At 37.1% G+C, this 14,684-nt stretch overlaps 1 long non-coding RNA gene across 1 annotated transcript in view; it reads right to left on the bottom strand.

Annotated features, from left to right (window-relative positions):
- LOC148213738 (uncharacterized) overlaps positions 1 to 14,684 on the bottom strand; it is a 142,663-nt gene that overhangs the window by 102,855 nt on the left and 25,124 nt on the right. The gene's annotated exons all lie outside the window — the stretch shown is intronic.

The raw sequence follows: 14,684 nt of genomic DNA, 5'->3' as shown, positions 1-14,684 counted from the left end.
GCAGCTAAATAAGGTAGTGATGTAACCTTACAGAGGTTGCTTACTGCAAGTTCCAGTATCTCTTACTTTTGGTCCAGCTGGTGGGCACTGCTGAAACTGTAATAGTCCAGAATCAACCATTTAAGCCCGCTATATCTATCAGCACCAGTCACAAGGGCTAACACAAAATTTTTACTTTATCTCTAGTATTTGGCCCAAATGAATCTGTAACTCTGACCCACTTCATGTATCATAATTTTTGGAATCAAAATTAAAGTTGTCAACCATATTGCAAAATTTGCATTAAGTAATGTGTTTTCTAGTAGAAACATATTCTGAAACAGAGACCAGGAAATGAACTGTTATCCAAGAAACCCTCCTTTAAAGCTTACTTTAATCTCACTGAGTTGTGAGGTTACTTTGAGGTACAGATGCCTATGTTTGTAACTATATTCTGAAATTGACCATTATTTGTATTTGTTATTTTCTCTTACTGCTTTAAAATTATTCCCATGTATGGGAATTTCCAAGTTTGGAAAAATTTCCTAAGAAATTGAATAATGATTCTAGCAACATGTCAACCAAAGCAGTTGGCTTTTGGGCTTTAAATGCATGGAGTAAATCAAAAAACTCCTTGCAGGCTGTAAACTGCTGTATGTTAACTAAACCGTGTTTGCTGTAGCAATATTAAGCAGGAGAATTTCCAACCAGTGTATCATTTTCCTGATCCCTGGTTAACAATTTCCATCAAGGTTCACCTTTTCCTTTGCCACCTGTAAATTTATGCTGTAGTCAGAAAGTAAAGAGGATGCCTCTTCAGAAAGGAGAAGCTCAGAATATCAGTCATCCAGTTATGACATGAGAGATTGAGTATGAATTGTAACGGGCTTTCTGACTAATATTTCATCAAGGAAGCATACAGGAAGTCAGCCAAAGCCAGGAAGGACACTGCCCTGGTGCTTCCTTTCTACCACTTCAAAAATATCAACTCACAGACCTATTCAAGGAGCCCTTTGGCCAGACCATGACATTAGCATTTGGCCTTTGCCTTGTATTATGTTGCTGAAAAACAGAAAGAAAGAACAACAAGTGTAGGCTAAGAATAAATACAGTAAACCACTGGTCTGGGTAGAAAGCATTTCATTAATGGTTTTATCTGGGGAATTCAAAACTGAAGTGTGACATTTTCTTTTCAATATTGATGGGACCAAGCACAAACCTTTCCAAGGCCTCATACACAATTGAAATGAACTTTTTTTAGGCAGATCATCCTCTGCTCCTACAGAGATGAAATGGAGCCACTGATATACCATAGCCATATGTGGCCCATCTGGTTGACAGTAGGAGACTTGAATCAGCCTCATCACTAAATACCTCCTTGATCAAAACAAAAGATCAGATTGCATGAGTGATCTGCATCATTTGTTAACCCTGTGTAAACTAGTATGAACTCCTGAGACAATATAGCCTCAAAACAAATATTGTAGTCACTCCGCATTATAAGCTTAGAGGTTCCCAACACCAGTTCCAATACCAGATTTGTCAGCCAAGTTTGTTTCCTCATATCTTATCAAACCAGGATGATCAATTTGTTTTGAGCCAACCTGGATTACAAAGGAGCTTCTTTGGAAGCTGGAAGCATTCTCATAATTTGATTGTTAAATTATAGCCTTTAGGTTTTCAGCCACCCTTCCCCTGTTATAAATAGTTAACCTGTCCAGCAACAAATCTTCCATTCCCCACCATTATTTTAGGTGCTGCTCTCCATTTCAGAATAGTCACAACACATATTTAATGGGCCAATCAAGTGATTTTAAAAGTTACCCGTTTAAAATATATAAGAAATGCCAGAAGCACTGCTCATCAGCCATTAGAAGCACCCACTACTTTGTCACCAACAAGCATTGCCAATATCTCCTAAGTGGCAACCAAGCATCACCATGGCTACCATTTCACAAAGAGGCTAATCTGGGTTTAGATCTCCTCTCCCAGATGCTCCTGGCTTTAAAAATATTGCAATATTGATCTGTGTTGAGAGTTTGGGGTTCATTTAAATATGTACTTCAGAAATAATAATATATGGATATATTGTCATCATATCCATATCACATGCAAGCGACACAATCAATTTAACCAAATAGTTTTTTGAAAAATATATATTTAGCAATCTTTTGCTAGAATTAGTCTCATTAGGATTCCATATCACATACTTTACAGATTATTTGCTTGTGATTCATGGCAAAACAACACATTAAAAAAAAACAAATGTGCTGCCTGAACCTATAATACTTTGGAATGAAGATTGATTCTTAAGGAGTATAGGAAGGTTCTCAATACTCACTATCTACAGAAAGTTTTAGCTGACTTCTTTTTTTGAATGGCTAGTTTTCTGTCAAAAATTTTGTTCTGATATAGTATGATTGGACAGGGAAGGGCTATTACTGTTCCTCAGCAACTTGAGAAAGTGTCTAGATCAGTGTTTCTCAGCCTTGGGAACTTTAAGATGTGTCCACACAACTCCCAACACTGATCTAGATAGCAGTTTCCTTCACTTTAGTTTGAGCAAGACAATGACCCTGAAAAAACAGACATCTAGCCTTCTATTACATTTTCAACTTGAATGTAGAAAGCTTAGTGTCAGAAAACATGGCCCATATTTGCTCCATGGACCAGCCTAGCTCAGTGCAGACACTAGGGTTCTTACCATAGGATTCATTGCTTATTTATCAATTTACTATTATTTACTTGAATATCAAAAGTAATACACATCCCAGTACCAATTGCTGGGAGGCATGGATAGAAGAATCCTTTAATATTCAATCCTTTTAACATTTTTACTGTGCTGTTCTAATTGGTTTGATCCAGCAAGCCTCTTTTTATATTCTTTTGTACTTAATTGAAGAAGTGAAACAGCTTTTCCTGTTTCTCACATCAGGGCCATCTGGAAATATCTCTGGCTCCATGGTTCAGTTTCAACTTTTCCTAGGAAGTTTGCCTCAATAGCATTGTGATTGCTTATCTGTACAGAATAGTAAAGTTAACTGAAGGAGAGGCAATAATGATTCTAAATGTAATGCAAGAAGAGGCAGCTATTCACTTACAATAGATAGATAACTGCTAACAGTAACTTTCTTTTAATCATGAAAATAGGAACTACTTTAAGAACTGACTTTAAAAAAAATAATTGGGTTCTACTAAATTGACAAATTGCAAAAAAATGAAGCAACATGCTGGCGTCTGTACTTGCTGTGGCAAACTTACTCAGATTTAGGAAGAACAAAGGTCCTTTTACAATTTATTCTAGAAAGGGAATTGTCTGATTTGTTCTTTTAAGGGCTCCCTCCTCCTCCTCCTCCTTCTCCTGCCCTCCAAATCTCTACTGAATCAAAATCATAGTTGGCAAGCAGCCTACACGGCTAATGATTCTTCATCACGCAGAGTTTAGACTGGGTTAAATAACAACTGGATACACACAGTGAAAGTTTTATATGGTATTGCTATAAATACAATTTGATATAAGGACCCCTAAAAGATCCCACACTCTATCCCAGAAGTCAGGATGGAGAGGTCATTCCCCCATGGAAAAAACATTAATAGGAGCTTCCTGGGTGGTAGATTTTACTGCTGGTAAAAGTGAATAGGAACAATATCATATGATCGGGGGGGCGGCGTCTTCCAGAAAGATTGCTTTGAGTTGTGGTTGTGGTGTGTAGCTCCTTTCCATTTCTTAGTTCTATGAGTGAAAATCTCAGAACTAATAAATAGAAAAGGTCCCACTGAAAAAGCCAGATTAAAGTGGTCTGTAGACCATCATTATATTGAAATCATGGGATAACCTTTTGGCAAAAGTGTTATGAATAAATATTTCTGTCAGAAATATCCACAGTCCTCGCATGGTCTAAAACCAAGGAACTTTCTGTTCTTCTCTCCCTCGCAGCCTCCTCTCAGTCCTGCTCCTGCGCTCCCTGCCTGCCTGCCTGCCTATCATCTTGCTGTAATTGTTTCCAGATTTGTGTGGGAGGTCAGGGCCTGGGAGTGCTGCTTCATGCCAAGTTTATAAACAGAGCAGTGTTTCCAGATGGCCACTGGCTCCAGCCTGGCTAGCAGGTTGATTGGGACCAGAATAACAACAGGTGGAGGACAGACAATGAATTCCTTAACACTTATTTTACTCTTTCAGCTCTCCTTCCTCTCCCCCCTACACACATACACAGTTCAACAGTTACCACAGTTATTACCAGCCTCATCAATGCGCTCAAATATATTTTAGCCAGGATAGGGAATGGAACATTTAAGGAAAACAAGCAACTTCATCATTTAAAAAAAAAAATAGAGGCACATGGAGCTGAAGTCTTACTTATTTTACTGCCACGAATCACTTATTGCTGCTTTTTATTAAAACTGGCCATACAGTTTTGCTAAAAGTGTGAGGGGGAGAGCCTAACTTTAAAATATATGAAACACATCACACACACACAAGTCTAACGAACTTACTCAGATACATGGACTGCTTTTTTAGCAAACACCTTTCATTCATTAACATACTCTGCTCAGACATATCTTTATGTATGGGAATTTGGTATTTTCTAAACATTGTTATTTCTTCCACATAGAGAATTTGCAGCTTTAAGTAATGTGAACAGAAGCCTCTCGCATACTCTTATGGTCTCCTCTGAATCTTGAGTCAGAGGCTGAAGAGGCGAAACAGACAGACCATCAGCCGGCAATCAGACACCTGCAGCAGCTCCAGGAGACAATGGGCAGATCTGCACTTTCTGCTGGGCCCATTGCCAGTATGGGCCCCTCACCACTTCCTGAGTGCAAGAATGGATGACATCATCCTCCTACTCCCAGCCCATTGCAAATGTACTCTGCACCATGTTTTCCAGCTTAAATTCAAAACTGCTGTTTTCTGGCCAGAGCCATCTTAAGCCCTTTGGAGTGGATGGTGTCTAGTGCTTTATCCATTCTTACAGCAGCCCCTCCTCTAGCAGCTGGTGTCTGCCCTAGACAACCATTTGATCCTGGGCTACCAGACTGCTATGTTCTCTGCTCATCAGCAGTTGCTGGCTTGTGTGTGTGCATGTGTATTTTTATAATATTGCTATTGTCAGTAACTTATCCTCAATATTAGAAGCTCTTGCTCCTTTCCACCTTTACATCTCCCAATGGGTACCCTTTTCATTCCTGCCAAGGCTGTGTGAAGCACGCTCCCCTGGCTTTCCTACTCCTGCTCACCGTAAGGCAAACCTTCCTTCTTGTTCCTTTTATTTTTTAAAACATCTCTACATTGCAAGGTAATAATATTGCTATTTTGTTTCCATGAAATTGACCAATCTGTTCTTCCTTATTGTAAAGAGTCTGTGGATGTACGGAGGAAGTTTGGAAGTGAAGAACCTATTCTTTTGTAGCTTTGATTATTGTAGTCTAAGATCAACAGTGCTTCAGTAAAGGAAAAAAGAAAAAAGGGGTCTGCTTTAGTGTCAACAGAGATAATGTGGAAAGGTGATTGCAGTTATCCATGTATGCAAGTATCTAGGAAAGGAAAAGAAAGACACACGGACTAATGAGAAACAATCTCTAAAAGGACAAGGCAGGTGCTGGTAGGCCAGTCTTCACAGCAGCTGGCTAGTGATCCTTGCTTTTCCTGCAAGGATGGGAAGGGCAAGAAGCAAGAACAACCAATCAGGTCTTGTGGTAGCCATAGTCTATAGCAGTGTTCCTCAGCCTCAGGCTGGCTGGGGAATTCTGGGAGTTGAAGTCCACACATCTTAAAGTCGCTGAGGTTGAGGAACACTGGTCTATAGTGACCACCAGCTCAACCCTGTTGCCGAACCACTGCAATCCAGACTGAATTTTTTGGAGTTATCTTAAGAAACAGCTGGAAGCAGAATGGAAGGCAAGCAATATAAGCTACATTGCAGAATTGCCCAGTAAGCCCATGAAGGTAAGACTGATTCAGATAGTGAAAAGCCAGTTTCCAACAGGGCAGCTAGCTCAAGGACATAGCAGTTATAAAGGGCAGAGCAAAGAGAATCAACATGTCTCATTATTTATTTAGAAAACTTATGAAAGATATGGCCACCTATATTATGCATGGTAAAAAGGACAATGAGGGGACAATGCAGCAATATAGGTAGTCCTTGTTTAGCAACTGCCTCGGATAGCAACCATTCACAATTATGATGGTGATGAAAATGTAACTTTGCAACCAACCAAGACATTTAGGACAACAAAAGCTTTCAATGTGAAACTGATTAAGGTCTGGTCAATTTCAAGCAGCAGCTGCAGGCCTGTGGAGGGTTCTAATCAACTAATTAATTAAGGTCACAGAGATGAGTTTGTTAACTTGCAGTTTGCACTTTTTAGGGAAGCTGCTGTGCAGGAGACAAGCCGCTCAAGAAGAGATGGCTTGTTTAAGCAATCGCTCTGCCCTGCCGGGGGGGAAAAGGGGGGAAAAATGAGTCAGGCACAGGACACTGTAACAGAGAATTTTATCTGAATGAGACAGCAGCATACAGCAATCTTTGAAGCCTCTCTCTTTCTCTGTCATGTGGTTTGCTTAGTGACCATGTTGCTTAGTGACTATTTCACCTGTACCAATTGCAGGCACTAAATGAGGACTACCTGTCCTCTAATCAAGCCACACTAGCACTTGGGACTATGTAACAGCAGCCTGGAGGACCTTACCCTTTCATCAGAACCAGTTCTCCTAGTACAGACCTATGCTTCTTTCTTGTTCCTTGCTCTGTATTCAGGTTGACATTTGGACTGGCATGTGCAATTCTCTACTGTCAAAACCCTGGAGTGTCATGGGGAATGTTTTTATCTCTACCTTTGCCTTCTTTGGCTAGCAGAACACTAACAACTCGAATTTCAAGGCCACTTTTAGTGCTGCCTGGCTAATTAACCCTGGCTACTCTCAGAAAGTTTACAACATGGCAACAGAACCTTTCAAACTTGTATTTGCCTGATTTTCTGTTTTATTTTGAGTGGCATGGGACACATACCAATTCAGTGTTTTTGAATTATCTAGAGCAGCCTTCCCATATCTGGTACCTTATAGTTGAATTGGGTTATACCTCTTGTAATTTCCAGCCAACCTACCTAGGTATAAGAAACAAGTCCAAGCCAGAAGTTTTCAGGGTAGGAATATAAGTTATTTCAACAACCACTCAGTTTCAAGGGCATGAAATGTAGGGTAATGAGTCTATTGAAACTTGTGTCATGTGTCTGTGAGACTTCAACTGAATCCAAGCCTAGCAGTCAAGTTAAGCTGTGTGAAGTTGGGGAATCAAGATTTTCTGTCGGGATCTGGAAAACCTGACAGCAAGTGCTGTCTGAGTGCTATATCACATGGACTTAATCTGAGGACAAACATAAATCTTAAGGTGAGTTGCTGCTTTCAAGTCACATGCATTTGTTTGTTGGTCCACACAAACAAGAATCAGAATCTGTGTGGTTCTGAGTCCCTCTTTGAAAATGGAGATTGACATGCATTGGGAGGGTAGGAGAAACAAAAGCACTTTTACAATCTTCTAATCCTGATCCAGCATTATTTTATAAATTGTACAAACTAATGGAAAGTAGTATGGAATGAGGATGCTATTGCCTCCGTTTTTCTGATTATCATAATCTTATATGAACAGAGAACATTATTAAGCAGCTTTTAATCTAGTCAACTTCACTCCACTTGGAAACAATGTACTTTTTCTGATAAATGGTCCATTGCTGATAAGGAAACAATCTGAAGTAGATGACACCACTAAAGGAAGGTTATTAATTAAGGACACAACAGCTTTAAAAATTGTCTGATTTTTCTCTAGTCAGACTGGAGGCAGTTGCTATATGGAAATACATTTTAAATATGCATAGATGTAGAGGTATATGTGCCATAAATCAGATCTGAGAAAAGACAAGAGAACAACACAGAAAATGTTAGATTACAACAGATTTGTGGATTTTCTGAGTGTTTCCAGACAAGGCTTTTATCATATATTAATCCTGCCTCCTCTGTGGAATTTTATGGGACTCCAGATATAATCTTCTTTGTAAATATTCAGTCCATGTTTCCCAGCATAGTTTTTACTCTTTTTTGAATTCAATATTTTGAAAAAATATTATAGAGGAAAAGGCAAAATTATTCCATAATTTATTCAACTGGTAACACTAGGAGAAGCACACTCCATATAAAGGGTATGAATGGAAGATAAGAAAGAGCTACTGTGGAAGCATTCAGTTTTTGCCTGGCAAGATAGATTCCCAGCAATGCCCAGATGCTATAAGAATGGCTGCTCCATTTAACTTTAGCAACAATCTCTTTACTGTGATTATGTGCTATAGTCCCATACCTATATAAAATTTATACATACATACATATGTGTGTGTGCATATATATGTAGTCATATACACCCACATACATACACAACATACACACACACACAGATTTTAAAAGTTTAAAAAATTGAATGTTATTTAATTAATTATATTAATAATATATTTATCCCACTTTTCTACTTAAAAGCCATGTAAGAAAACTTTAACAGGAAACCTACACACTGACTACAGATTTATCATCTCTTTGTTCCCTAATATGTTGCTCTATTATTTGACTGACAAATATCTACCCAATATACTGTACAGACACTTGGGTTGTGTAGCTAGTGTTGTTGAATTCTAGAACAGCAGTGAAACATGCTCATTTCATTTTTGCCAGGTTTTGCACAACTTTGTTACAAAGCCTGTTTAGAATTGAACCACATAGCAAACTTTTAGTGTCCTTACAAGTAGTCAGCTATGTTTCTCCTCAAATAACTTTTGCAACACCTCAGTCAAAAATGAAGATATTTTTCCCTTTCAAAAACTTGGCAAGAGAGTGAAAAAAGCTTATGTGGAGGAGGTGAGAATTACCATTTCCAAACACTGAAAAAGCCAAATAAACTGTGTATGATAACAACTCGAAGTCCACAACGATAATTATTTATGACACTGATCCAAACCTGTTGCTACATCATGCAGTGTGAATGACAAAAATGTTGATTTGTTAATAAAGCAAATACCCCATTCAATATAAAGTTGCAATACTGTATTCCAGTTGAATTCTCTGAAGTTTTCTTTGCATGATACAACTAAAGCTACGGTTGTTTCTAGTAAGAACACCAGGGAAGAACACAAGTACAGTATTTTCATATCAGAAATGGAACAAAATTCATCATTTTTCCCAATGATGTTGATGTAGGTAAAAGGACAGAATAGCTCATCTTCCCTGCCCCCTCCCTCCAAAATATCTCCAATTTAAAAAGTATCGCCTTTACCCTGTGGTAAAACCTTGCATAGACTTTATCTCTTTTGAAGACTTTTTTTAGCCTACTTATTTAGGAATCTAAGTCTTGTTCCAAGGTGCCAAGTCTGAAAACAGGTTTACTTAAATTATCTTGTCATTCAGTTTACCTAAATATAGTGACTTATTTTATATTTCTAGGGAGGAAGTGTTATCCACTGATAAAATAGTTGTTCAGTCCAAAACTCTCGTAGTAATATTTCTTGCTACTTTATGGGAATCATATACTCTGGGTGAGTTTCCAGCTTGGCCATGATAGTCGGTGTCTAGCAGGGAATCCAAAGCATAGGGAAATTGCTGCCTAAAGTTTTGAACCCAATCTTGGGCCTACTGTACCTGGGCTGCAAAAATCAGGATAACCCTGATGGCAGAAAAGCTATATAGAAAATTCTGTTTAGTCCAGATTTGGTATCCCTAGCCTTAGTTCTAAGTTTCATCTTTTAACTAAACAATTACAGCTCTGGGGATTCCCTAACAATGGTTAACTCTCAGGCAGATCTTTTCTTTACTGTTGCCAGGACTTGTATTGGAAAGGGTTTTGGTTCTTTCTATACAATGTAATCCTTGATTATGTCTAAATGGATTTGAGGTGATTGAATTCATTTAAATTTATATTCGAAAGCTGAGAACCTACTTGCAGTTTATTTCTATAATTCTCAATGGTCCACTCAGAAGCATATCTACTCATAGTTAATTATTTCTTCTTTCTCTCTAAATTTATCAGCTTTGCCTTTGGCTCCTATTTTTACCTGGCATTCAAGCTTCCTTGGTGGCATGGTTGTCACTTCATAGTGGCACCTCCTTTCACTCCTACTTTGGCAAAATGCTTTATTCCCATTCTCTATCTTTCTCTAAAATAAGATTATTACACTGAATACAGGAGAGATGTCTATATTAACAATATCATTACTGTCCAACATAATATGTGTTTGTATATAAAATAAACTTGTATAACTTTTGAATGTCAAAAAATTGAATTTATTTTCTCCATTGTTTGTGATTCTTTATGTTAATACTTTTCTATTTAGAAGTAGCTATTCCCCAAATTAATGAAACATGTATGTAAATCTAATATGGGTGTGCCATACTCTTTGAAAAGATTTCTTGTTGAAGAATCTGGCCATATAGATGAAAACACGCAGGGCTATAAACAGAACACACCCAGTAATAGTTGTGCAGTTTTTCCCTATTAATTTCCAGGAATCATAGTCTTATTCCACCACAGAATCACCCTTACTATTCCAACCCTGATTTTAGTTAATAAGAGCATAGAATATGACTCATCTAAAAGGGATTATTACATCTGACATTGGACAGTTAACTTGTGGTATTTTTATTCTTTCTTTTCATCTATTTGTACTTTGCAGCCTTCTTTGCTTACTCAGCAGATTATTTAATCTTTGCCATTTTTCTCCATTTTTGTGGTTTCCTTTCCTAAAGTTTTTGTCTTTTTTCTAGATCTCTCAATTTCTTTTAGTTTGTGCTTATTCTAAACTGTGGTTTTATTTTTGGATAATTTTATATTTGGAATGGAATTATACTCTGAATTTATGCAATAAGTATACATTTTTGTTGGGAAAAATATTACTTGTCTGGTTTGTTTTGTTTTAAGATGCTATTTACAATTGACAAATATAGTCCAATTTTTTTTACTGCAAACCAGCCTGACAAACTAAATTATAGAAATCAATCCTATGCACGTCTACTCAGAAATAAGTCCCACTGACTTATGTACTGACAAGTGTACATAGGATTACAGCCCAGTTATATTGGAAGCGTTTACCATTTACCGTCACTTTGTGTGAGATGGGTGGCTATATAAATGTGACAAATAAATAAAATGTATGCCGATAGTTGTATTGCAGAGGATAAATTGTTTCTACTCAAATTTCTTTTTGATGTGTTCAGAAGAATTATTAACTTGTTTTTTTAATTTCCAGAGAACATTTAATAATTTTAAAGATAAAATACTTGATCTCAGATGTGAGATAAGATAACTGCTGCATGGGAGATGGGGGGGGGAGTAAACCTTATTGGAATTCAGAGATGCAAGAGGCCTAGTTAAAGCTGCCAGCTCATTAACATTAGGAACAAAATTGGGACTAAATCCATGACTGGGAATATTTATGGAGGCCTATAGCCTTGTCATGATGTACATTAGAACTTTTGAGTCTGGCTGGAGCCAATCAGAAGCAAAGTTCCAGTAAAACGAGCAACATTTTACAGAGAATTGCTTGCCCAGGCAGTTCACTATTACTGAGGCTTATATTTGAAAAACAGAGACATTTGTGCTTCTCTGTGTAACATCTTTTCTGAAGAAAAGTCCCAAAATCCCTTACACGTAAGCAAGAAGGATAGCTGGGAAAGAAAAATCACCATAATAACCAGGGTGACTGACTATTAAGAGGATAGAAATCAGTCCAGGACCTTAGATGGGTATCAAAGAGAAGTCTATTGCCCCTCCATGGTTATAAATTTTATAAATTTCCATCATAAGTTTCCAATGTATCCATTGGTGCTGGGGAATGTATGCATGTGTATGGGAATGGCCCTTTGAAACAGAAACACCTGCTGTGATACAATCTATCATAGGTTACCGACATGGACCCTTTTCACGACTTTAACACAGCTGAAACAGAATGGGGCAATCACTTCAAGTGGCAGAAAGTCTTGGGGCATATCAGTATGCATTGAACAATAAAACTCTGTGCCCTGCTGGCTTGTCTTACATCTAGCTTGCTGTTCTGGATGATATATGACACAATGTCCCATCTTCAGTGGAACAGTTATCACTCCAGTTGGTGAGTGTGAAATAAGGGGGCTCACCAACCTGGTGCAGCATTTCACTAGAACAGCAAATATCTCAATTACTCTCAATCTTTTGGATAGGTTTACATGTCATTTTCAAAATCCCTTCCTATGGATAGCTGCATTTACATAATTTCTTGCCATAGGAATAAATAATATTGAAAACCTTTTCAGTCCAGAACAAATCTGCTCACTTCAATACTGGGGATATGTTCCACAAAGTAACTTAGAAGTTCCTTGGCTTTAAGCCTCAAGACTAATGTGAATACATATAATTTTTGTACACTTGCTGAGTTAAAACTATACTTAAAACATTTCACAGATTGGAAGTCTTACACTAAATTCAGATAGCGGTTTCATACATTTCTAAAGCAATGGCTCCACAGTGTCTGTGATGTTGCAGTATTTCCATATCATGTGTCTGGAACAGAAATTAAGTATCTGTTCCTGAATGGCTGACACAAGCTTTTCAGAATGACCGTTCTTCTATATTCATCCGTATGGAATAATCATGATTGCCTGTCTCTACTATTTTTGTCTTACAGTTTTCCTGTTCAACCTTTTATGTTACATGCATTATATCATTTCTGAACTGCCTGCTCAAAGAAAAGGAACTATAAATGGCTATTCTCCAGATTCTTCGCAAGTATCATTCATATAAGGAGGAAATCTTCTGGCCAAAATAAAAAAAGGAGACCTGTAGCAGACTAAACCTACGGTTTAGGTTTGAAAATATGTAATAAATCTACTTACATATAAAAAAATGGTCTGTAATTTATGAACAAAAAATATTTCTCCTCAATGTAGACTCCCTGGAATGCCTGGGCTTTAGGGGGAAGCCCAAATGAACTTTTCAGAGTATAAACTAAAGGAAGAGAAAATTATATCAGCTAATCAATCAATACTATGCTTCAGCTGGGCAAATCTTCATATAACCCCACAAATCAGGAGCCACATAATTTAATTTCCTTTTTAGAGTTACAAATTCTGCTAGAAAGGTATTTATAGCAGGTAAGTAAACATACAAAGGAGTTCCTAGGAAGATATTTGGTCTAATAAATGACCAAGCTAAGATACTTATCTAATCTATTTTATTTAATATATAAAATTATTCTTGATATTTATTTCTTCATCCTGTGTTTGATTACCAAGAATCTTGCCATATAAGCATTTAACACATACTTTTCCAGATTAAATATTAAATTTACCTAGGCATAAACCCAACATGAGACTGGATATGTATGGCATTATACCTGCTGGTATAGTATAGAGTACTTCTTAATTATTCCAACTCGTAACTACTCCTACTCCTATCTTTATCAGTGGTCTTTGTTTTCTGGCACTTTAGTGTTTTTTCTTACCAGGGAAGGAAGTAAAGTAAGTAAACTTTAGCAAAGTTATTTATTTTGCCTCATTGTTCTAAAAGGACTGTCCCAAAGTTGGGGAGAAACTAAATATACACATTAATTGGGCTGGTGTTGCTAGTACCTATCGTTTATTTAGCAAGTGTATAAGCTCATAGAGTATGCAGCTCTTTCAAGTGTATGGACATCTCTGAGCCTGTACACATCCTTGTGGGATTCTGAATTAACTTTTTCTTTCAGTGTAAGATATGAAGGCAACTGGCCCATACAGAAAAGAAATTCCTAAATGCTGGTGAGGATATTCGTGTGCTTTGTAGGCCTCCCTAATACAGTCAATGTAATGTATCCTTCAGATGTTTTAGACTACAATTCCATAATTATCTGCCATGAGCCACGCTGTCTGGAGCTAATAAGAGCTGAAATCCAAAAATCTGGAGTGCATATTCTGACTATGCATGTTTTAATATTATCTTTAATGGGTTAGTATTTCAAAAATTCCACCCAAGTAGTTATAATAATTCTGAAGTATGAAACCCCTATTACAATTCCTTTTTTTTTTTGTCCACAGCTCCCATATTTTATTTGCCTAGCTTTACCTATAAAACAATACCTAATTCCCCATTCTACATTAAATCTAGTTTTTAAAAAACTTATATTTGTTGGCAAATAGCAGAATCCTGAAAAAAAATCAATCAGCTTTTGCCACAAGAATATATAAGCTGCTTGCCAATTAGTAAAACAAAGCATGGAAATATTGGGGGGGGGGGTTAACCTGTGTAATCTTTTATGAGAAAGCCCCACATTTTTACTTTGTATGGTGGATCTGTGCATCTATTTAGCCATCCCATTAACACAATAGAGCTATAAACAGAAACTGCATGCTGTTTGTGGTTTGAAGTGTTCTGTATATTAAAAAAAAAAGCTGAGAATTTTAGCACAAAGAGCTTGCTTCTAATTTAGCTCCAGATGATGAAATTAGCCACTAAATAATAATAAAACAGAACAAATAAACACTAAATGCCATTCTTTTCCATTTTATTTAATTTTTTTTTTTAAACCTACAGTAATATGTAGGCTTTTAGTTATTTAGATGAAAAGCAGTGCTTCTGTTTTTCTAAGGCTCTATTCTGACCTCAAGTAGATAAAGAACATTAAACAACAAACATTCTGCAAAGAGTTACTGTGTTCATCCC

The sequence above is a fragment of the Python bivittatus genome, unplaced genomic scaffold, assembly GCF_059951505.1.
Source record: "Python bivittatus isolate LINGU-HERP-01145 unplaced genomic scaffold, Pbiv_v1 ctg000840_np1212, whole genome shotgun sequence".
Lineage (NCBI taxonomy): Eukaryota > Metazoa > Chordata > Lepidosauria > Squamata > Pythonidae > Python > Python bivittatus.
The sequence above is the reverse complement of the archived record's forward strand: the minus strand, read 5'-3'. Positions and strand labels throughout refer to the sequence as shown.